This window comes from Ictidomys tridecemlineatus, unplaced genomic scaffold (assembly GCF_052094955.1).
Source record: "Ictidomys tridecemlineatus isolate mIctTri1 unplaced genomic scaffold, mIctTri1.hap1 Scaffold_95, whole genome shotgun sequence".
In the NCBI taxonomy this organism is placed as follows: Eukaryota; Metazoa; Chordata; class Mammalia; order Rodentia; family Sciuridae; genus Ictidomys; species Ictidomys tridecemlineatus.
The window spans coordinates 758,917-779,690 of record NW_027526166.1 but is presented as its reverse complement, the minus strand read 5'-3'; the positions used below and the strand labels follow the sequence as shown (position 1 = coordinate 779,690).

At 33.6% G+C, this 20,774-nt stretch overlaps 1 pseudogene across 1 annotated transcript in view; it reads right to left on the bottom strand.

The window, feature by feature from the left end:
- LOC144374912 (transport and Golgi organization protein 1 homolog) overlaps nt 1–20,774 on the bottom strand; it is a 51,386-nt pseudogene that overhangs the window by 8,430 nt on the left and 22,182 nt on the right. Inside the window, exons 7-18 of the transcript XR_013434155.1 lie at nt 10,520–10,648; nt 8,177–8,198; nt 7,166–7,254; nt 6,848–6,925; nt 6,650–6,760; nt 5,514–5,585; nt 5,230–5,334; nt 4,464–4,586; nt 4,260–4,365; nt 3,195–3,250; nt 3,016–3,106; nt 2,706–2,844 (exon numbers count right to left, since the gene is read on the bottom strand). The product of XR_013434155.1 is annotated as a transport and Golgi organization protein 1 homolog (transcript). The remainder of the gene's footprint in view (nt 1–2,705; nt 2,845–3,015; nt 3,107–3,194; nt 3,251–4,259; nt 4,366–4,463; nt 4,587–5,229; nt 5,335–5,513; nt 5,586–6,649; nt 6,761–6,847; nt 6,926–7,165; nt 7,255–8,176; nt 8,199–10,519; nt 10,649–20,774) is intronic.

Sequence of the window (20,774 nt, the reverse complement as noted above, 5' to 3'; positions counted from 1 at the left end):
TAGCTCAATAGTAGAGCACATGGCTCAAGGTCCTGGGTTTGAGCTGTAGTACTGAAATAGGACTGGGGTTGTGGCTCAGTGGTGAAGCACGTGCCCCACATGTGTGGGGCACTGGGATCAGTCCTCAACACCACATAAAATAAATAAAATATTGTGTCGGGCTGGGGATGTGGCTCAAGCAGTAAGGTGCTCGTCTGGCATGTGTGTAGCCCGGGTTCAATCCTCAGCACCACATACAAACAAAGATGTTGTGTCCGCCAAAAACTAAAAAATAAATATTAAAATTATCTTTCTCTCTCTCTTAAAAAAATCCTATAAAAAATAAAATAAAATATTATGTCCATCTACAACTAAAATAATATTTTAAACCCTGAACTTTTTAAAATCCTAAACTCAATGAATGATTTTAACAACAGATTTGGGAAGTAAAATAAATCCTACCGCTTTTAAGACAGGTCAGAAGAAAATATCCAGAAGAAGTAAATCCAGAATGTAGGAGGAAGGGGAAATCAAATTCTAATATGCATTATTATAATCAGAAGAGAGAATGAGGTAAAATCAACATTTAGAAAAAGACTCGAAAATTCAAGAAATGTTTAATGGTCCCAAGCAACATAACTGCAAGAGGAAAAAGTGGGTGGGGTGGGGAAAACTACACCTAGGCACTTCCCAATACAACTGTTAAAAAAAGAGAGAAATGACTACAGGAACTAGGGGAGGGAGATAAGACCAAACAACAATGATAATGGACTCCTTAAAGAAAAAAAATTAAAACAGATGGTAATTAATTGGATATTTTCAAATTGCTAAAACTAAGTAACAGTCAAAATTCAGTAGCCAAAAGAAAGATCCTTTAAAAATGGAAACTGGTTTTAACTCTACTCATGAAGTTCATGTCAACCTAATACAGATTATAAAGGTAGCAATATTTAGTGGATAAAATACTATTCTCTGTTTATCCTTGTACTACTTTGATACACTAATCAAATCTATCATTAAAGGACAATGTTCAAATAGAATGAAAATAATTTCAAATAAGAAACCAACAGTGTAGAATGCAGAACTACAGAAACTTTAAATATGTGTATAAATTGAATGAATGTCTTGTGGAGTTCACAGTATATGAAGTACTAACATACGATGCCACAACAGTTATCTGATTCAGGAGCTACTTAAAGCCCATAAAAACAAGTAATAAACCTATTAATCTATGTCAGGTTTTTATTAAATCCAGAATATATACCAAGGCCTTTAAATTATGAGATGAATAAAATTATAATTATAATTATATAATTATAATTCCATTATAATTTATGATTACATCAAGCTTATACAGGTGATGAGGAAAATAATTAAAAATATTTAAACTATTAAAAAGATACAAGGAAGAAAAAAAGAACAGGTCATCAAATAGAAAGCAAATTCTTCATAAACCACAGGCACATATTGACATGGACAGACTTATATTTTAGAAAGTCCACTCAAGCGGCTATAGAGAAAATTACTAAGAATTTGAAATAAATTATATAAAAATATAAATAATGGAGAATGAAGACAGATGACCTAGGTTAGAAACAGAAAAGATGACACAGGCATGAACTAACATAGTACCTGGGAATGAGAAAAAAAGAGTACAAACCACAGATGATGACTGAATGAATTTTGGAGGAGTTGAGGAAAATAGTGCTACAATTTAACTGCATTACAAAGAAAATTAATTACCATTTAGGTCATTCATATTACTAGTAGGGACAGAGAAAACAAGTGTTCTTTTGAAAAAAAAGTGATAAAATGAGAAATGTTTCTTTGAAACAGGCCAGGCATTTAGAACTGGCCTGAACAAAAATTTGAGATTCTAAAAAGGTCGCTTGGAGATCACAGAATTTTAGAAAAGTAAATGGAAAGGTTTCAATATTTAATGCATTAATTAGGCAACAGAAGTCAAAATACCTAAAAATAGTTAGGTCTATAAGAAGGTCTGTATTTGCTTTAACAAGATATATATATATATCTTGTTAATAAATCAGGTGCAAACAAATAAAATCTGACACAAAAAAAAACTATTTTTAGAGAATTCAAGTATTTTTGTGGATTAAAAACTTCAAATGAACTTCCAAAAAAAAAACTAGCTACACACTGAGAAGATTAATATATAAATATATAATACAAACAAGTACTTCTGTAATCGTAACTCCTAAAATCCTTGCCACAGTTCAATTTTTACTGTGAACATCTGAGATACTCAAGTCCAAAACTTGTACCATCAATAAGTAAATATTATTCCTTTTTGAAGTTTTTATTCTACTAAAACATGCCATTCCAAAACACTCAGTATTTTTAAAGGTCCAGAGTTAGAGATACAAGTTCAAAATATTAGAATTACATAACTGATCACAATGAAAGGAAATTAAAATAAATAGTGGGATCATAGAAAGGGTCTAGATCTTTGAGAGGTATTTCCACATCAGTGACTGTTAATACCAGTTTACCACTTCTTGCCTTCATATGAATTTGACAATTGATTATGATGTCCTCACAGCCTTAGTTTATGGTTCCAACTACCTCAGGACTCTTAAGACTGATGATGGAAAGAAAAATGCAACTTATAGGAAACAAAACACAAAGGAAAAAAGACAAATATCTACTAGATAAAATTATCTGTTAGTTCACACAATGATAACAATAACAAACAATGGAAATCTTACTCTTTTAGTGCCATCTCATTTTGCTGGTAGAGTTCATTTAAAATCTCCACTTTCTGCCTAAGAGTTTTGCATTCCTCTTCCAGTCCAACTTTAGAAGACCATAGTGAATTGCAGTCACTTTCTAATTTCTTTATTTGGTCTGTAAAGGATAAAACAGCTTATCTCTATATGTGTACAAGGACTTAAGAACTTGTTTGAGGGAGTAGTGCCAAGAAAAGTAAGAAGCATGAAAGCAAGAAGCCATTCTTTATCTTTCCAATAAATTTTTAAGGCTTTCCAACATGGCAATTTCTTCTCAAGAAGAACCCACCTTCTAGATTACATTTTGTGGACATCGAGGCTCTTAGCTTAAGTTGTAAAAGTTTTAGATCCTCTTCAACTACTGATATTGTAGTTTTTGTCTAAAAATTGCAGAAAAGGGAGGTATTCTTAAAAGTGAGGCACAGGAAGAATTCACAGGTACTATGGGACTCTTACAAAGAACTATACCCGAGAGACATCCATCATCTGCTTAATTTGATCTTTGATCTTCTCATTCCGATCACCTAAAAAACAAAAGACTTTAGCTTTTTCTTTCCTTACTTTTAACTCTATATTCTCCTAACTTCCCTAAACTAAAGAATGATTGTGTTCAAACACTGGAAGAAAAAAATCAATTAAATAATTAAACTGATTAGACTAATGACTTTTAAGAGAATTGCAAGCTTAGATTTAAAAAAAAAAAAAAGAGAGGTGAATTTCAGACTGGGGTTGTGGCTCAGTGGTAGAGTGCTCACCTAGCATGTGTGAGGCACTGAGTTTGATCCTCAGCATAAAAATAAATAAAAGTACTGTGTCTGTCTTAAAAAAAAAAAAGGTGAATTTCTAGTTTGCACAACTAAAATGTTATCTATGCTATTCTTGTAAGATAAAAGCTTTTCTTCTCTCTCAGATCTATCTTCACCTGGGCAATAAGTGTCTTGTTTAGAAAGATTCAATCCTCTATTTTCTCCCTGAATCTACTACCAGGTGTGGTTTGAAATACTTGCTATGTAAGCAATATCCAACTTGGGAGAAAACATCTGGAAATATTTTCCTCATCAGTAAACACTGTTACACTCCCTCTCTAGCTTTCTGATAGTCTCTAGCCTCTGTTCTCACAGCCTTAGTTTATGGTTCCAACTGCCTCCGGACTGACTGTGGACCTTAAAATCACAGAGCCATAGAGATGATGAGTATCAAAATCAAGTATCATCTGCATAAGTTAAGAAATAAATTTATCTTACTGTAGAATGTTCAATACTTAGAGGGATAGGATATGACTATTGTAGCTGCAGTGTACTTACTAGTTTTCAATAGGATAGAAAAAGTCAGTGTTCTTCACATGCCTATTGCTACATTATACCCCAACAACCCACCTCTGCCAATGCAACAGACATATCTATAGATCCAGTGATATGTGTCTACAACCCTGAAGCGTAAGAAAAAATTAAGCCAGCTGAAAAGTGGCATCTGTATACTTAATTAAAGACAGGAAAGCAAAAAAGGATTCAACCTCCCTGAGACTGATCTTACCTGCTAACTCTCCATTGGTTAATTCATCTGACTCATCTCGACTTTGATCCTCAGATTCAGATTCACATTGAAACTGATTCAACTGTGTAATGTGATTAGTCAAAGCCTAGAAAAGAAGCAAAAGGTTGGAAGACTCTCGATTTTAATTCAGAAGATTTCAGGAGAATTCATGAGATGAAACATGTATTTGGAGTATAAACTTACATTAATAGTATCATCTTTTTGACTAAGAGCTACTTGTAAATCTTTCTGGGTCTTCTCAAATGATTTCATTTGTTCACTGAGCTCAGCGTGTGATGTACTCCAGTCTTTTACTTCCTGCTGCAACTGAAAAGTCAAAACACATGAATTCCTATGGGTTAGGGAGGGGTTTCTGCACTGGATATATCAGGACTACAAGACTTAGACAAAGAAATAGAGAGCCATACTCCTCGGTGGCCTGCCTCAATCGAGGGGGTTGAGACCTTGGTTAAGGAAGAGGGCAGAGTGGCCTCAAGTCTCACAGCTGCAGTAAGAACATCAGAGCTATCAGGAAGTTGACCCTGTTTATTGCATTCCCCAGAAAATTGCTGCCAATTCAAATAATTTATCTCCAGCAGGAATGGCTGGGCACATATGACTGTCTCCTAAATTTAGATTCCTTATCATGTAATCTTCCCTTGGCCAGTGAATCAGTAACTATTCAAAAGAGGATCATAAAATACTTAATTTTCTGGTTTAAAAAGTTTCTTTGAGGCTATGCAAGTTAATAACTGATTGACATTTGATAAGAAAAGCAATAATCCAAAAATCCAAAACAGATGGAGACCATATATATGCACTCAATTTGGGGAGCATTGTTTAAACTTTGCATATCTAGAAAAGGTCCTACATGAAAATTCCTTACCTCAGAAACAGATCCAAGAAAGATACAAGATAATGATATTCACTTCTCTAGTTTACATTATGTATGACATCAAATTTTCTTTACCTGCTCTTTCTCCTTCTTAAGCATGGTATTTTCTTTCTGAAGCTGACAGCATTTCAACTTCACCTTCTCTTCACGAATCTTAGCTTCAGTAAGGAGAATTTGAAGCTAATGAAAAACACTACAGTTAGTGAATTAATTCCAAAGAAGAAACAAAGTTATACTTTCCCAAACAAGACATCATATAGTTCTCATTTTTTGCACATTTTAGCACACCTCAAATTTTTGGTCCGCAACAAAACTAAGATGTAGTACTAATATCCGTTAGCAATAGTTGGCAGCTTTACCTCTGAAAGTTCAGAAGTATTTACTGAAATGACATCTTTAAGCTTCTCTATAGATTTCTTATTTTCCATTATCTGCCAGGTGAAAACAGAACACAAAATATGCATTAGGATTTCAGTAGAAATACTGATATATGTGTGTGTGTGTGTGTGTGTGTGTGTGTGTGTGTATGTACACATACATATATATACTAAAAAAGATAAACACAACAAAATTTTTGTCAAGCCATCCCATTACATTTCAGGTAAATGCAGGGGATCCAGCTTTGGACTAAGCAAAAAATCAAGAACTGAAAGAGATGAGGGAAAATGAAGTCATCAATATTTCATGGCATCCACAACCTTACTGTTTATGAAATAACCAGAAAAAAGTTCAAAGTATAGAAAATCATAATGCAATAAGTAAATAAAATGTTTTAAAGCATAGAAAATTAACTAATTAATTACTGTTTCAAGTAAACCAGTTCAAATTAGTAATTTTTTTTCTAGTGATAGAGAAAAAATTTCCCAAGATCATTTTTAAAATTTTCTTATCTGAAGTAAAAAATGATAAAATTTAAGGAAGAATAGACTAATCTCACATACAGAAGAATTCCAAAAAAATTATAAAGATACTTGCTCCTTAAGGAAGTGGACATAAATCTGCAATCTTTGTTTGCAATGCCTGGGATTGAATCCTGGGCCTCATGCATGCTAGGCAAGTGCTCTACCATGAGCTGCATCCTGAGCTTGTAACTCTTCATACTTTAACTGTGGGCTGTGCATGGTAACTTCCAAAGAATACAATATGAAAAGGATTGGAAAGAATTTTTACAGTGGAGAAATCTGATAAATACTACCTCAGCTAGGTGATCAAGCTTACTTGGGGGTAGGATATTTCAGAACACACTCTCTACCATCTTTTGCAACTTTTATGTAATTACAGAAACTTATAGAAATTGAAAATGAAATATGTAAGTAAAAAATTTTTAAGTTGTTGTATCAGTACTTAAAAGTTCCACAAAATGGGCAGAAGTGGGTTCAACTTCCTTGACTCCTAATCTTACTTTAGTTAACAGCTGGACTAAGTTCAACTTAACCAATTTTACAAAATATTTCAAAAGCCAAATTGCAGTAATACTTAGCAGCAAAACTCTTACCAAGTCCTGATTCTTAGCTTTCTGTTCTCTCTCAGATTCTAACATAACATGAAGACTTTTAGCTCCCTCATCCAGAAGTTCTTTAGCTTTTTCAAGAAGCTTCATTTTATCCTGGAAAAAAAAGGTGTCAAGATTACTCACTCATTACATTTACTTTTGAGTTTAGAATGTAATTCCCCCCAAAGAAGGGATTTTTACCTTATAATTAGTTGCTTCATCAGAAAGAATCATATTTTGTTTCATGGTCTCTTGGACCTGTTTCTTTGATTCCTTCATCTATGTAAATAAAGCATTCAGAATTAAGATACACAAATTATAGTGCTACCATACAAGTTACTTCCAAACAAGTGACCCTTTCCAGAAGAAAGCAGTACTTAATACATATGACTGTTTAGAATTTGAATGATTTGTAGGAAATAATGAAACAAAAATTTTAAAATATGATTTTTAAATTAAAACAGGTAGGAATGATTCAAGCTAGAACCAAGGGAGAAAGAAACAAAAAAATAATTATACCTTCTGTTCATAATTTGACAATTTCTGCATTAGTTCTTCATTTTCTTTCATGAAATTGTTCACCTTTTTGGAAATTTGCTGTTCATTGACTAAAAGGGGGAAATACACAAGATTATTACAATCACTAAATGAAATTCAATTACTCAATCTACTAAAAGCAAAGACATGTTATATGGTACTATGAGGAAATACTTCTTAGCATAACTATTATGCTTTTAAAAAGCAATCTATGCTTATTAGCAATAAGAGTATAAAAATTATTAGAATTTAAGAAAAATATAAGAACAATGATATTTTGCTGGGTGCAGTGGTGCACACCTGTAATCCCAGTGGCTCAGGAGGCTGAGCTAGAAGGATTCCAAGTTCAAAGCCAGCCTCAGCAAGAGCCAGACACTAAGCAACTAAGTGAGACTTGGTCTCTAAATATAGGGGGTTGGCGATGTGGCTCAGTAGAGTGCCCCAGAGTTCAATCCCAGGAACCCCTCCCATCCAAAATGATATTTCAATTTAAGCTTATTTCACAGATGGGAAATACAGTAAAGTGTTGTAGCTTGATATTCCCCCCTTCTCAAAACACTTTCTTTTCCGAAAATGGAATCATTTAATTCTTTGCAAAAAAAACAGAAATGAAAACATACTGATTCACATTACCATTCTTCAAATTATCTACTCAATTACTTAATGCATGATTAAATCATTAAAATAGAAATACTCTTCAAATGTAATACATCTGCATTACATCAATATTCAAAGTTAATCTGCCCCAAATTAAAACTTATCATCATCTCCCTATCCACAATTTGTTCCTCCTCTTTATCTCCTATCTCAGAGTTGGAACCATCATCATCTACTCTATTATCCATGCTAGCAACCTAGGAATAGTAAAATTTTCAGGAGGTAAAAAAGATAATAGACATTAAAAGTCACTGTATCTACTTCTAACATACATAAAACACACATCAAACACCAATACAAAGGGTTATTACAAGTTTAATAAACCTAAAAATTTACCTTGATATACTCTATCTTTTACCTAGAAGAGAGAAAAAAGATTAAATTTGATGTCAAACATCTGCTCAATAGAAACAGCATTCCTAAAACAACAGTCAGAATCATAACCAAGTGAGAATTTAATAACATTCTGGTTCAGGATAATAATTTATAGGATTAAAAATAAGTAAAGGTTAACAAGCCATTTAAATTTAATTGGTAGTGATATTTCATAAATAGACTCTGACATAAAAACACTAAGATATGTACCTTATTTCACAGCAAAGATGTGTGTATGTGTGTGTGTGTGTGTGTGTGTGTGTGTATACTCAAAATCATTTACTTGACAATTCTAAATAACCAGGATAAAGTCTAGAAATAATGACTATTCAAAAGAAATCTGAGGAAACAATATTAAATGCATAATCTTTGTACTAAGATATGCCACTTTCACTCACCAGAAAACATCTTAGAACTCCAATTTAAATTTGGCTATTGGCTGAATTTAGAAACTAAGAGGCTACATCATCTTATTTCTGCAAACCACTAAATATATAGCAAGAAATCTGAAAGGAAAGACTGCTTGAAGAACATGCACAAGCAATAAGAGAAATGACAATTAACATATTCTGGAAAGGACAAAAACAATCGTATCCAAAAAACAGCAATAAACTACCTGATAATAAAACCTAAGCAGAAATTTTTTTAAAACATCACTAAATTTCTTTGTAACTTAGCATATTACTTGTCCTTTCAAATGTTATAAATGGTGATGGGATATTCAGATGTGTCCACGGATCATCCAGGGGATCTTCGTAACAGGAAATTGCATTCAGAAAACTCCAACACAGAAAAAAATGAACATTTCTTTAATGTCATAGCCTTGCTAACCTTTTACTCAAAATGACAACAGAGGAAAATGGGAAGTAGCATAAAAGCAGTCATCTAAGGTAGGGAGACTAAAGTTTTAAAGTCAAATGCTGAAACTGAGGAGCAACAAGCTAGGAACCACATCCCACATAACCTAGTGAAAAGAGAAACAGGTACCAGGGTTCTTGAAATGAAAGAAACAAGAGAGAGAAATATAAAATGTTTTCATGTTTTTCCCTTCTCTTTATCCTTCTATTTCCTTTTTACTTTTAGCTGAGAAAAAGTTCATTGAGATTAGAAAATTCCTCACAGGAATCCAGGCAAACAATTCTTCTATTTAAGAAGGGAATACTTTTTAAGAGATTTTACACTCAATTGTACAAGGAGAGGAAACTTATCTTAACAATGATATGTCTGAAATAATTAAGAAATCAGAAAAAGAACACTCAGATTTGAAAAGATTTGTATCCAATGCTTTTGGCCTCTTTAACTGTTAGGCTTTTCATATGCAAAGTCCATTTACCTAAAATAATTTTCTTCCAATTATGTTAAATAACTATGAAACAGAATGACCTACAGTACAAACATAAGTATGTATAAGCGCATATATATACCTACAGTACAAACATAAGTATGTATAAGCGCATATATATATACACATATATATATACACATATACACACACACACACACACACACACACACACACTTATACATATATGTACACACATACACAGAGATAGACTAATTCTGCTCAGGAAAAAAAAAAACCTTAATGAACAAAACATTTAATGGATTTTTGGACAACACATAATCTATACTTCCAAATAAAAAGGTATTTTCTGTACATATGATCAAATCATAAAATCTGGGAAAAATTTATATAAAAGACTGGAAAAATTATATCATCTCCTTTTTCTCACTTTACTGTATTTCTTTGCAGCATTTCCCCCTGTTTGTATGTTTATATTAACATACAGTTCATCGACATTTAAATCTTAGTTTCTGCTTTTTTTTCCCACTTCACATTTAATTGTGAGCATTTTCTGTACCTCAAAGCTTTGAAATAAATAAATCTGCCTACTATTCCACTAATCGAACATACAATAACCCCTAAATGAATTATGTTGTGCTAAGTCTTCAATCTAATACACTGTTCCATTGAAAAACATTACCAAAATCTTCAAAGCATAGTTATTTCTTTAAGATAGATTACTAGACATATATGCTACATAAAAGGATATTTATCTAACCTATCCCATCTTTTATCCCACTTTTAAGACTTCTGATACATATGAAACTACTGGTCAGGATGGCTGTAAGAATTACCAGTTCTACCAACTGCACCCACACTAAATTATTTTATAATGTTAGTTTGACTTAAACCACTATTTTGTGTTTTAGCAATTGAAAAAGAAAAAAAGGGGGGGCAGTGACTATATAAAATAATCCTTGTGCTTATGTGCTAAGGTATAAGTAAGTTAATTTACTCACAAGAGCAGTTCTCCAAGAGAAAATGACAAAGGATACAATCCCAAAGAAAACAGCGAATACTACAGGCTTCCATGGTAGTCCATAAAAATCAGGCCCAGGTTGAGTATCATCAGGCAATGTAGTAAACAGCTTAAACAGACAAATTAGAAGAAATGGGAAACCTTAAATTTATAACAAAACAGTCACAAAGAATCATGGCAATTCTAAACCAACTTCCTCATCAGAAATCCACCTCCTCAATATTTTCCAATAGCTTCTTCAAGAGAGAGGATACTGGCAGTCTCATATTTTTTGTTCGCTTCCAGTGTTTTCAAGTATAATGAATCTAAATACTTTTTAAAAATATTTATTTATGTATCTTTAGTTTTAGGGTGGACACATTGTTTTGTTTTTATATGGTGCTGAGGATCGAACCCAGTGCCTCATGTATGCTAGGCAAGCGCTCTACTGAACCACAACCCCAGCCCGAATCTAAATACTTTAAATTGAGCATACATTTCCAGTTTGTAACAGGCCCTATATCATCACATAGTCTAACACCTGGCTAGAATCCCTCTGGATCATTCTTTTCTCTTAGATAACCTGGTTTTTATAATTTAAAATATTCATTTAAGACAAAACTTAAATACATGAAAGAACTAATTAATTTTATGGCAACAAATAAAAACAATGACGATATATGTATAAGATTTTAAATCTTACTTCCATTCCACTCTTATATACAGATACGTGACATATAATTTCAGACAACTCTTGAAAACTGGCTTGGATAAACTTCTCTGAATTTAACATCCTTCTATAAAATTCAGAGCCTAATTTTAAATGGTTGCTCAAAGGCAGTGCAGTAAACACCTGCCAACTCTTCCCTGTTTTCACCGCCCTCTACACGTAATACGAGATAACTGTCACTTGGGCCCAATTCCCCAGCAGTCTCCTTAGGGAAAAGACCTGTAGTAACATTAGCTGTTTGGATTGTTGGCTGCATTTCAGAACATACCATGAGGTTGTCACCTCTATTCCGTCAAAAAAAAAGTGCAAGTGGGGAGAGCTCAAGTACACTCTCACCAGCCTCGCTTAACCATACAGTCACGTCCTGCCTGCCTTGGGCCTGACACACTCCATTTCTCCGTCGCCACGACAGTCAGTGCACCCACTCCGCCAGAACTCAGCCACCTGACAGGGGTCCCAGGAGCTCTGGGTCCCCCAGGGAAACAGTGACAGAAGGCACAGTGGCAGGTACTGAGTCCATGGTGTAGGGACGGCTGAGTGGAAGCGACGCTTCCCTGCAGAACAGCACAGGACCCTCTCTTTCACCGTTTCCTACTTCAGTAGGACCCAGCGCAGGGGGCGGGTACTGGGAGTGAACTTTGCCTTCCTCCACCACAGGCGCTTTCCGCCCAAGGCACGTAAAACCAGTCATCAGAGGAAGCCCCTGGGTGGACTGCAGTGAGCAGACAGAGGATGCTGAGGGGCGTGGCGGGGAGCGGGAAGAACCAACTGCGGAGCCCAGCGGGGGACAGCGCCAGTAGAGCCAAGTGGAAGAGTCCAAATGAAAGGACTCCAGAAGGAAAGAGGCTCACCTGTCCCCGGAACTTGGAGAGGACCGGCGATTTAGAAGGCCCTGGAGGAAGCCAGGGAAACTAGCAGAAGGGGATTATAGGCAGAGACTAGGAAAAAGGAGAAAGTCAGGCCTCCCAGCCCCTCCCAGAGCAAAACCCTTTTGTCAATGTGTTGAGACACCAGGTACCTACCTGCCCCCAAAAGTGCAGACAGAAGAGGAGAAGCTTCTCCTGCTCCCTTCTAAAGGACTACTGCTCGGACTGGGCTTTCCTTCCCTGCTCACTCTAGTCCTGTTACTTTCTCCAATTGTGGATGACACTCTTTTTAAAAAAGCCTAACCCTAAGGAATCATGTCATTATCACCCCACGCTGGTGGCTTCATTTCTGGATGCCACATTTTAGGGTTGCATGACTTGTGGAAAAGAACAGAATCATGAATAGCCCAAAAAGCACGTGCTAAAAATTGAAGAAACTGGGGACATTTAACTTGGGGAGGAAATGAACATCTGTGGATCTTTAAAAATCTGTCGTCAAGTTGAATATAGTCAATTCAAAAGAACAAGAATAAGCAGGAAAGCACTGAAAAAGAAGAGCAATGAAGGGTACAGGGAGGGCAGACTATATAATTAATTCATGTACCCTCGTCCAAGCCCAGGAATACATAGAGATTGTGGGACAGAATAGAGAATCCAGAAACAGAACCAACTGGACATTTGGGGTACAATAAAAGTTAGTTTGGGGAAAATAGACTTTCTAATAAGTAGCGTTACCACATGGAAAATTATAAAATTGGATTTTTCTCTACTTATTCAAAAGATAAACTACAAATGGATAAGAAACATGAATGTAAAAATAGAAAATAAACAAGTACTAGAAAATATTAAGTGAAATTTTCTATGTATTATGAGTGGGCAAAACCTGCCTCATTGAAAAAAATCTTTCCTGGCTGTATCTAAACCTGCTACACACACACACACACACACACACACACACACACAGTTTGACAATGACAAACTGAGAAAAAATATTTGCAACATATTATTGTCCAAAGAATCATGTTCCTGAAATATAAAGAACATTATAAATAAAATGGCCAGCAAACCTATACAAAAATGGGCTGAAGAAATAAACAGATCTCAGGAAAAGAAATGCAAATAGCTATAACATATGGAAACATGCTCTGCTTAGCTCATAATGAACAAAATACAAATTAAACCACACCAAGACACCATTTCTCACTTGCATTGGCAAGATCCAAACGTTTGACAACATAATCAGTAGGTGAGAGAATGTGGGGGAATACAAATTCTCAGACACTGCTAATAAGTATACAAAATGATACAACCCTTATGAATGAGATTTGGCAACATCTCCCAAAACTGCTTATATATTTACCTATTAACTCAACAATCCCACTTTTTTTTTTAACTTTTTCAGTGCTGGGGAAGGGTATCTTGGGCAAGTGCTCTACTGCTGAGCTATAGTCCACCAGCCCTAATTTCTAAAGATACTGGGAATACAACAACAAATGTTTAAAACTTGTATTTACAAAACTATGTTATTCAAGCATTAATTATAACAATACAAGATGGTCACAAAAGGCTGAAACAACCGTCATCAATGAAAGTTGTTGAATAAACCAAAGAAGAAAGAAAATAATTTTAAATACTGCTAAGAGCTGGTTTCCGGAATACATTTTTTAAAAATGAAGTAGAGAAAAATATTTATAGAATACTATTTGTATCTTAGAAAGTGAAAAAAGATGAATATATTATTTCTTATAGCTTTGAGGTAAAACTGACATGCAATAAATTACATGTATTTAAAGTGTGCAATTTGATGAATTTTAACATGAAATTATGAAATCACCATTATAATCAAGATAATATACACATCCTTTACTTCCAAAAATATTCTCATTCTCTAGGTAATTTTGCCCTTTGTCACCCTTCTTTCTTGCCCCCCACTTTCCCATTCCTCCAGCAAAATGTCTTATCTAAATAGATTGCTTTGTATTCCTCAAGTTTTATGTATATGGGATAATATATTGTATTTTCTATGGCTTCTCTTATTCAGCATAATTTGAGATTCATCTACATCAGTTTATCTATCATCTATTTTTATTGCTGAGTAGCATTTCATTACATGTACATACCACAATTTGTCTATCATCTATTGATAGACATTTGGATTTTTTTCCAGTTTGGGGCTTTTACAAATAAAATAGCCAAGAACACTGATATAAAATTCCTCCTATTGCTTTATAACTTATCTTTTCTTTGGAAAAGAATGGTTGGATATGACTGGTGTATGTTTACCTTTTTAAGAAGGTGATTTTACCACTTTATATCCCCACCAGATGTGTACCCATCCAGTTCCTCCATCTCTTCTCCAACCACTCAGCACAATTGTCTTTAATATTAGATATTTAATAAGTGTGTAGTGGTAACTCTTATGCTTCAAAATTGCATTTCCCTGATAATTATGTCAAGCATTTTTAATGTATTTACTATCTGTTTATCTTCTTTGATGAAGTGTTATTTTACAGGACTATATTTTTTTCTAATGCGTTCTAAGAGTTCTTCATATATCCTTGATGCAAGTCTTGATAAATGCTTTAGAGTAATTTCCTCCCAGCTTGTGTTTTGTCTATTTCATTGACTTCAAAGAGTATTTTGAATTACAGAGGTTTTAGTTTGATGAATCCCACATTGTCAAATCCTTTTTAATGCTTTTGTTGTCAAATTTAAGAAATCTTTGCCAAACCTAAGTTCAACAAAAATTTTTCTCTTATTTTTTTTCCTAGAGGTTTTGTAGTTTTGAGTTTAATATTTAAGTCTGTGAGTTAATTCAGGTGTCTAATGCAAGGCATGGATCAATATTTTGCATATAAATATGCAGTAATTTCAGTACCATTTGCTGAAAAAACTTTCCATTCTCTACTTGTCTTTCCATCTTTGTCAATGACTGTTGCCATATATATTGTGTATCTATCTCTGAATTCTTGGCTCTGTTTCAATATGTTTTGTCTGCAATCCTGATTACTGTAGCTTTAGAATATTTTTTTTCCTCTTCGTATGGTACTAGGGATTGAACACAGGACCTTGCATATGCTAGGCAAGTCCTCTACCACTGAGCTACATCCCCAGCCCTAGATTAAGTCTTGAAGCCACGTTGCAATCAGCTTGTCATTTTCTACAAAACTCTGCAGGGATTTTGATTGGAATAATGTTGACTCTGGTGATTAAACTGGGATGAATGGACACCTTAGTCTTCTGACTCATAAATTAGGTATATCTCTCCATTTAGGTTCTCTTTAAATTCTATCAGCAATATTTTATAGTTTTTAATATATACATTTTAGTTTTTGCCACGTTTATGTTTAAATACTTCATATTTTTATTCTATTGTACATGGAAATCTTTAAAATTTCAATTTCTAATTATTCATTGTTAGTATATAGAAAATATAATTGCTTTTAGATGTAAATTTTATCTGTCAACCTTACAATAGCTTTTTTCTAGATCATACCAGATTGTATCTATATATATTCATGTTATCTGAAAAGAAAGAGAATTTTATTTCTTCCTTTCCAATCTGAGTGCATTTTATTTCTTTTTCTTGCCTTAGTATACTAGCTATTTCCTTACTGCACCCCAGTACAATGCTGAATAGATGTAATGAGAGTAGACATCTCTGTTTGGTTTCTGATCTTGGGGAAAAGTATTCAATTATCAACCATTAAGTATGAGGTTAGCTGCATTTTTTCAGAGGATGTTTTAAGCTCCCTTCTATTCCTAGTTTGTTGTTTGTTTTTCTACATCAATAATCAATGCTGAGGGGCTGGGGTTGATACTCAGTGGTAGAGCACTTGCCTAGCATGTGTGAGGCAATGGGTTCAAATCTCAGCACCGCATATAAATAAGTGAATAAAATAAAAGTTAATCAACATCTAAAAATTTTTTTAAAATAATAATCAGGGCTGATTTTTTTAACATGTTGATGCGATTTATTGTCACCCACTTGTACATGCACACAAAATAACAATATAATTTGGCCAATATTACTCCCCAACATTTCCCCTCTCTGCTATATTTTTTAAATGCTTGTTTTGTATCTCTCGAGCTAAACACAAAGATTGTGCTTTTAGGTACATCAATGTGGTAAATTTCATTGATTTTCAAATGTTAAATAAATTTTGGATTCTTGACATAAATCCCCATCATCCGTCTAGTTTTTGTCTATGATGTATTTTCCTTTTACATATTGTTGTATTTGACTTAAATTTTTGTTTAGAATTTCTGTACAGAGTCATTGGAGATCCCATGAGAGGTATGTGGTTTTCTTTTCTTATTATATCTTTGTCTTGGTTTGGTGTAGTGATAACACTGGATTCATAGGAGAACTATTTCCTTGCTTTAATATTCTACAAGGGTTTAGTATTACTACTACTATTAGGAATTAGTATCATTTCTTCCTTACAGGTTTAATTGGATCACCAATAAAGCTATCTTGGTCTTATATTTTTTTCTTTGTAGAAAGGTTTTTACCTATACCTTCAATTTCTTTAATAGTCAACAAGGTTTATGAAATTGTCTGTTTTTCTTGAGTGAACTTTTGCAATTTGTGGCTTAAATAGAATTTCTTCATTTCATCTAAATTGTCAAGTTAATTAACATAAACTGTTCATAATATCCCCATTATCAGTCTAGTATCTGTGAAATCTGTAGTGATATCCCTTCTCTGATTGCGAATATTGGTAACCCGTGTCTCCTCTTTTATTTCCCTCACTAGATGTTGATCAATTTTATTCATCTTAAAGAACTAGCTTTGGGTTTCATTGATTTTCTCTTATTTTCCCTTTTTTAAAATTTTACTGACTTATGGTCTTTATTATATCTTTTTTTCTTGCTTACTTGGAGATTAACTTATTTTTCCTTTTCTAGTTTCTCATAGTAGGAACTAAGTCAATGACTGGAGACTTATTTTTTAATAAAGCTATCTTGGGCCTGGTAGTGCTATAAATTTTCCAATAACACTTTAGTGACATTGCACAAATGGATATGTTGTTTTCAGTTTTATTCAACTCAAAATATGAATTTCTTCTCTGATTTATTTGACTCAAAAATTATTTAGCAGTGGGGGCTAAGGTTGTAGCTCAGTGGTAAAGTGCTTGCCTCACATGTGTGAGGCACTGGGTTCGATCCCCAACACCACATAAAAAATAAATGTACTGTGTTGTCCATTTATACCAAATATATATATATATATATATATATATATATATATATATATATATATATATATATATGATAGATAGATACAGATATACATATAGATATAGATAGATAGCAGATAGCAGCCTGGCACTTAAGTTTTCAAATATTTGAGAATTTTCCAGATTTTTCCATTATTGATTTCTCATTTTATTGTGTTCAGAGAATAAGCTTTGCTTGACTTTGAATACTTTTATATTTACTGATAATTTTTTTAAGATCCAGAATATAGTTTATCTTGGTAAATGTTCCATGTGCACTAAGCTCCTTGGGGGTTTTCTATAAATGTCAATTAATTTCAAATGGATGGATTGATTATGTCATTCACACTTTCTACAACCTTACTTTTATTTTTCATTTTCTGCCAATTGCTGAGGAGAGGATATTGAAATCTCTAAATGTAATCTATAGGATTCATCATTTTCCTCATAATTCTATCAATTTTGATACTTCATGTATTTTGAAGTTCTAATATTAAAAGTACAAGCATTTAGGTTTATTATATAATCTTGACTGATTCGTTTATCATTAGGAAATAACTTTCTTTAGTCCTGATGATATATTTTGCCCCACAACCTCTTTTGGTTTAATGTAGCTACTCCAGATTTCCTTTGACTAGTGTTTAACATGAGATACCTTGTTCAATCATTTTAATTTTGACTTCTTTGTGTCTTTCTTTGTGTCTTTACAGTGTTATTCCCTTAGACATCTATTTGGGTCTTGCTTCTTTAGGCAATATGACAATCTCTGTTTTTAACTGATGTATTTAGATACTTTCCACTTAATAGGATTACTGCCGTGCATAGGTGTAAGCTTAATATAATCTTCTATTTGTTCCTTCTGTTCTTTGTTCTTTTTCTTTTCTTTCTGTCTTCTTTTGCAGAAATACCACTATCGGTATTTTTAGTGATTCCTCTATTGGCTTATTAAGCTATAACTCTGTTTTCTAATCTTAGTGCTTCAGGGTTTAGAATATACATCTTTAATTTGTCACAATCTACCTTCAGATGATACTATATTACTTCACATATTCAATAAGAACGTTACAATAGTTACTACCCTTCTGAGATTTATACTGTTGTCATGTATTTTACTTTACATGTTTTCTAAGTCCCATACTACACTGATATTTGTCTTTAAACAGTCAATGACTTTTTAAAATGTTCAAATAAGAAAAATTATTTTAAATATTTATGCACACAGTCACCATTTTCAGTGTTCTTTACTCCTTTATTCCATTATTTCCATCTGCTGTCTTGGTGCAAGTGTAGGTGAATTCTTTCAGCTTGTATGTCAGTACAAGTCTTCATTTTAGAAAGATATTTCACTGGGCATGATATTATCGGCCAACATTATTACTCTTCAAATATATTAAAGGTATCACTCCACTATATTCTCTTATGCCTAATTTCTGACAAGAAATCTGATGTCATCCTTAGTTCTTCTCTACATAAATGTCTTCTCTAACTGCTAAGATTGCTCTTTATCACTGGTTTTGAGCAATTTATTTATGATATAATATACCTTGATATAGCTTTATTCATGCTTTTTGTACTGTAGTCCCATTTAATATCTTGGATCTGCAGATGTACAGTTTTCACAAATTTTTGGCCATCATTTCTTAAAATATTTTTCTGAATACCTCTCATAGCTCAACTTGAAACTGTCCCACAGCTCACTGATGCTCTGGTTCACTTTTCTTTAACAGAAGAAATTTTCCCTGTTTCATTTGGGGTACTTCTCCTGCTATGTCCTCAAGTTCACTAACAATTTCATCACAATGCTTATTCTGGCATTAATCCCATCCACTGTGTTTATCATATATTTTCAACTCTAGAAGTCTGATTTTCTTAAAATATATCTTCTATATCTCTTTTTACCTTTTTAACACACGAAATATAGTAGTAATGACTTTTTAAAAAATGCCATTACCTCATTCTAACATCTCCGATAGTTCTCAGTTGGCTTTGATTGGATGATTCTTCTCCTCATCATTGTGGATTGTATTTTTCTTGCTTCTTTGCATGCCTGGTAAGCTTTGATTCGATGCCATACATTACGAATTACTATTCTTAATATTTCGTATACAATTAAATTACTGGAAACAATTTGATTCTCTTGGGTCTGAATATTTGTTAGGTATGACATAAATTGTAATAGTCAGTCCGAGGTAACACCCTTCTGATTATTCTACCCAACTTCCTTAGATAGTTTTTTCCAGGTGCTATTCTGGTCCCTGTGTTAAGACCTGTTCCTTCTAATCACTTAAGATGGTTTCTCTGACTTGCTAAGCAGTTTCATCACACTTATGTGCAGATCAATACCCTGCTGAACACTCAGAGAGCCTTTCACAGATTTCCAGAATTGTCTCTCAATGTAGCAACCTTCTTTTGGTACTCCACCCTGTGAATTCTAGTCACTTTGGTTTTCCTGGAATCTCAGCACCATCTCTCAATTCATGGTATCCTCTGGTTCTGCCTGACTTCCCCTTCTTTGTCATGGCTTGGGAATCTCTTAACAGTAAAAGCTGGGGCAACTAAAGAGCTCATAGCATTTGTTCTTTATGTTTCCAGAATCATTCTTTGTTGCTTGATCTTCAATGTTACTGGATCTTAAAATTTTATATGTTTGTGGTTTTTTTCATATTTATTTTAGTTGTTTCAGTTGGGAAGGTAAAGCCAGTACCTATATAAAGCTATCATAGCTAGATGTAAAAATCATTTGATTTTCTTTTTCTTTTTATGGTGCTGGGGATTGAACACATGGCCTCATGTGTGGTAGGCAAGTGTTCTACCACTGAGCTGCATATCCCTTTTCTCATTTGCTTATTTTTTTAATAGCAGAATGCATAATGAAATAAATTTTAAAAGTTAATTATAAAAGAGAGTAATATCAGGGTAGACAGAACTGGGACAAAAGCTAGAGTTCTTTCAAAATCAGGCAGGAGAATCACAAGTTCAAAGCTAGCCTCAGCAACTTAGCAAGTCCCTACGCAACTTAGTGAGAACTATCTCTAAATAAAAAATAAAGAGCCTAGGTATGTGGCTCAGTGGATAGGAGCCCTGGGTTCAATCACCAGTACCAGAAAACAGAAACAACTTATTTTCACAAATTAACTTTGGCTCTTCTAAATATTTAAATAATTGTAAAATAAATAAAAAAATCTTTAAAAATTAACACCTAAATATTGAAAGCAAAAATAAAACAACCTGTGATATCATGTTGGTGACAAACCACAGAAATGAATTATTTCAAACATACCTTAGTGGGATATAGCTTAAAGACAAGAGAATTTCATCTCATTTCAGGAATACATTCCTGAAAGTATTTTAAACAACATAAATATAGTCGTGTGTTGCTTAATAATGGGAATAAATTCTGAGAAACACATCTTAGGCAATTTCAGTGTGTAAACATCA